The sequence below is a fragment of the Babylonia areolata genome, chromosome 4, assembly GCF_041734735.1.
Source record: "Babylonia areolata isolate BAREFJ2019XMU chromosome 4, ASM4173473v1, whole genome shotgun sequence".
In the NCBI taxonomy this organism is placed as follows: Eukaryota; Metazoa; Mollusca; class Gastropoda; order Neogastropoda; family Buccinidae; genus Babylonia; species Babylonia areolata.
This window is the reverse complement of record NC_134879.1, coordinates 5714503-5719502: the sequence shown is the minus strand read 5'-3', so window position 1 is coordinate 5719502 and position 5000 is coordinate 5714503. Positions and strand designations below refer to the sequence as shown.

Below are 5000 nucleotides of genomic sequence, written 5' to 3'. Positions count from 1 at the left end.
GTGTGTATGTGTGTGCGTGTGCGAAGAAAATCATTTAAAGAATCTAAAGGAAAAGTATGGAACATGAGGAACATAATGAGAACAGTTAACATCAAAAGTCTGTGACACATGTTTTTCGGAGAACTTTCGGCAATATTAGATAGCTTCTTTAAATTGCCAATATGACATTCAACTAAGTGAACCCTTAGACAAATAAGATAGCATCTTGAAATAGACAAAATTACATTCAACTTAGCGAACTCTTAGACAAATAAGCTGATAATGCTTTTAAACTCTGGCACTTAAGTGTTGTGTGGTAGGTAGAAATAGATTATCCGTGTGTGTGTGTGTGTGTGTGTGTGTGTGTGTGTGTGGTGTGTGCGTATGCGTTTGTGTGTGTTTATGTCTGTGTGTACGTGCGTGCGTGCCTGCAAGCGCGCGTGTGTATGTTTGTATGATATATATATGTGTGTGTGTGTATGTGTGTGAGAGAGAGAGAGAGAGAGATAGATAGATAGATAGAGAGAGAGAGAGAGAGAGAGAGAGAGAGAGTGAAGTGGGTTTGTATGTGTGTTTCAGTATGTGTGCGTGCGTGCGAGCGAGCTAGTGTCTGTGCGTGCGTATCTACGTATTCAAATCTCTCCATGACAACAAGGTGTCCTTCATAGAAAACATCATTTTCACAGAGATATCTGAGCGCGCTGGTTCGAATCACGGCTCAGCCGCCGATATTTTCTCCCCCTCCACTAGACTTTGAGTGGTGGTCTGGACGCTAGTCATTTGGATAAGACGATAAATCGAGGTCCCATGTGCAGCATGCACTTAGCGCACGTAAAAGAACCCACGGCAACGATAGTGTTGTTCCTGGCAAAATTCTGTAGAAAAATCCACTTCGATAGGAAAAAAAGAACCTGCATGCGGGAAAAAAATACCAAAAAATGGGTGGCGCTGTAGTACAGCGACGCGCTCTCCCTGGGGAGAGCAGCCCGAATTTCACACAGAGAAATCTGTTGAGACAAAAAGAGAAATACAATACAATACAATACAATAAACATCCTTTTACCACCGTAGAGACCTGATTGCACAGAGTGCAGTCAATGAACATCATGGGAGTAGTAAGCTGAAAGAATAACTATGTAACAAAAAAAACAAAAAAAAATCAAAGTGTAGAACCTAAAACAGTCTTGAATGAGTTAATGCCTTAAGATATACTCAAGTTCTGGGTAGTCACTTCTAAAACAAATGATACAGACACAGAAACGTGACTCACGTGCTAATTTCCTTGTCCTAATGTTGCACAGAATGGTTAGGGGGAAAAAAGAAGAAGAAAGAAAAAAACAAACTGTGTTTCATTTGAATTTGTCTTCTTCTTTTTTTTCTTCTTAAAAAAAAAAATCTGTATTAATACTGCTGTTGCGAGAGGACGGTGTATTCCACACCAGTAAATTTTGGAGAGAGAGAGAGAGAGAGAGAGAGAGAGTGTGTGTGTGTGTGTGTGTGTGTGTGTGTGTGTGTGTGTGTCCTAATGTGAATATTTTGGAGAGCCAAATCTGTTCAAAGACCATGACTTGTTCTCCGTCGTTGTACAGAATTTCGTACGGGTGTTTATGAAAGCGTTTCAGAGATGGGAGATCATAAAAATAAAAATAATAATTAACAAACTTCATACCCGTCCACTCTGCTATCTTCGTTATGATCTGACGGCCGGCTCACAGTGTCCACAAGCCAACACAGAGCGGTCACAGGCCAGGGTATTGCTTGTGGAAAGGCCTCATGCTTATTTCAATATCTGCATGTCTGCTGGCCTGTCTTCTGTTCACTTCTCAAACTGTTTTCAATTCCTCGTCGCCGCTGACTGTATATTGTTGGGGTTTTTTTTGTTTTGTTTTTTGTTTGTTTGTTTTTTGTTGTTTTTTTTTTTGTTTTGTTTTGTTTTGTTTGAATCGGGTTACCATCATTATCAGTAATAAATATAGTTAACATTACAATAAGAAAAAAACATTAAACAGTCATAATGGTTCTGACTGTTCTCCACTTGGCGGCAATAGTAACAGGAGGAGCAAGAGTTACTTTAGTAGTGGCTGTGGCAAATCGGAAAGAATCTTCTTTTTTTTTTAATCATTCTTATTTGAAAAGAGTATGGGGTGATTACTGTTATCAGTGGTTGGTGGAACATTCAGTATTGCTGGATCACCTGTGGTCTGTATGTTGTATATCTCTGAGCAGTATTCTGTCCATCGCTTTAGGATGTCTTGTTCTTCTGTTAGACATTTTCCATCCTTGTTCCACCAGCCACTGATAACAGTAATCACCCCATACTCCGTGAAGAAATAGAGGCAGCGATAGCATCGCTGAAAAAAGGGAAATCGGCAGGAGTGGACAACATCCCATCAGAACTGGTCCAAGCAGGGGGTGAAGTTATGATAGATGTGCTACTGAAAATCTGCAACAAGATCTGGCAAACAGGGAAATGGCCCACACCGTGGACGCAATCACTGATCATCACCCTTCCCAAAAAGGGCAATCTCCAGCACTGTCAAAACTACCGCACCATCAGCCTGATTAGTCATCCCAGCAAAGTCATGTTGAAGATCCTGCTTAACAGACTGAAACCACAAGCAGAAAACATCATTGCTGAAGAACAGGCAGGTTTCAGACCAGGAAGGAGCACAACTGAACAAATCTTCAACTTGAGGTTGCTCTGTGAGAGGTACCATCAACACCAACAAGACCTCTACCACGTCTTCATTGACTTTAAGAAGGCATTTGACAGGGTCTGGCATGCAGCTTTGTGGGCTACCATGAATCTGTACAACATCAACGCCAACCTGATCAGACTGATACAACACCTCTATGACAAAGCCACCAGCGCCGTCTACCTCAACAATAGCATCGGGGACTGGTTCAGAACCACAGTCGGAGTGAGACAAGGCTGTCTACTCTCCCCAACACTCTTCAACATCTTCTTAGAAAGAATAATGACTGACGCACTGGAAGAGCATGAAGGAACAGTCAGCATAGGCGGCAGAACAATCACAAACCTACGTTTTGCCGACGACATTGATGGACTGGCTGGAAAAGAAGAAGAACTGGCAAGCCTGGTCAAACATCTGGACAAAGCCTCCACATCGTATGGAATGCAAATCAGTGCGGAGAAAACCAAACTGATGACTAACAACACCAACGGCATCAGCATTGACATCAAAGTCAACGACGAAAAGCTTAAAACAGTCCACAGCTTCAAATATCTGGGAGCAATCGTGTCAGATGAAGGATCTAAACCAGAAGTACTCTCGAGAATTGCCCAAACAACAACGGCACTCAACAAGCTGAACACCATCTGGAACAACAAAAACATCGCTCTCAGCTCAAAAATCAGACTGATGCGTTCCCTGGTTATATCAATATTGCTCTACGCCTGCGAGACTTGGACCCTGACTGCAGACATCGAGAGAAGAATCCAAGCTGTCGAGATGAGATGCTTTCGTAGACTACTTGGCATCTCCTACAGAGACCACATCACTAACACGGAAGTGAAGAACAGAATCAAGCAAAGTATTGGACCCTACGAAGACCTTCTGTCCATAGTGAAGAAACGCAAACTTAGGTGGTATGGACACATCTCCCGATCATCTGGTCTTGCCAAAACGTTCCTGCAAGGCACCGTACAAGGAGGCAGAAGGAGAGGACGGCAGAAGAACAGATGGGAAGACAACATCCGGGGGTGGACAGGCTTGACGCTCGGTGACGCCCTGAGGAAATCAGAAAACCGTGAAGAGTGGAGAGGGGTGGTGGCCAGGTCAGCAGCGGTGCCCCAACGGTCTGAACCCAGACTACGGGAGAGGTGAAGGTGAAGGTGAAGGTGAAGGTGAATTTGAAAAGAAAATATGAGTGATCACACACACACACACACACACACACACACACACACACAATTCTGAGACGAGAAGGATCCCTGAGGAAGAGACAGACAGACAGAAAGACAAGAGAACCAGAGACAGAGAAAGACAGTGAAACGGGGCAGGAAAAGAGAGACAGACAGGAAAAAAGATACTTGAAGCATAACTGTGTACATAAACCAGGACTCCAATGACTTAATTACACCGTGCTTACGGAAAAAATCTCTCTTTTTTTATAGTTTAGCCCTACTGGTTCGGACAATTTTCCAACTCAGTGCACTAGCGAAAGCAAAGGCAATAATTGTCAGCACTTTAGGCTTCTTTAGCAAAGGTAACGCGACAGTTGGAGATCGCCGTGCTCATGTGTGTGTGTGTGTGTGTGTGTGTGTGTGTGTGTGTGTGTGTGTGTGTGTGCGTATGTGTGTGTGCGTATGTGTGTGTGTGTGTGTGTGTGTGTGTGTGTGTGTGTTTACGTGCGTGTGCGGGCGCGTGTGCATGTGTGATTCTCTGTGCACGTCTATATGTGTTGTGTGTGTGTGTGTGCGCGCGCGCGCGAGTGTGTGTGTGTGTGTGTGTACGTGCGTGTATGTGTGTGTATACACAAGCTCTCACACACCTACATACATACAGCCAAAGACATAAGGCAAACAGATACATACATACATACATACATACATAGACAGAACACGAAAAGACAGAGACGAAGAGAGGGACAGAGACACAGAGAGAGACAGAGAGGCAGAGACAGAGAAAGGGAGAGAGAGACAGAGACAGAGAGAGCCAGAGAGAGACAGAGACAGAGAGACAGAGAGAGAGAGAGAGAACTGGCTTACAAACCGACAATGCTCACTCGCTGACAAAGACAGACACACAGAGAAACACACACAGACACAGACAGACACACAGACAGAGAGAGAGAGAGAGAGAGAGAGAGAGAGAGAGACAAACAAACACACACACACACACACACAAAGAAAAACAAACAAACAAACAAAAAAAAAAACACACACACACATACATACACTACCACCACTACATCCGACCTCCATCCATTCACCCATCCACCCATCCAATGCAATAACCCCCCTCTCCCACACACACCTAACCCCCCCCCCAACCCCC

At 44.0% G+C, this 5000-nt stretch overlaps 1 protein-coding gene across 1 annotated transcript in view; it reads right to left on the bottom strand.

Moving 5' to 3' along the window:
• LOC143280802 (uncharacterized) overlaps window positions 1-5000 on the bottom strand; it is a 399670-nt gene that overhangs the window by 269024 nt on the left and 125646 nt on the right. The window lies entirely within an intron of this gene.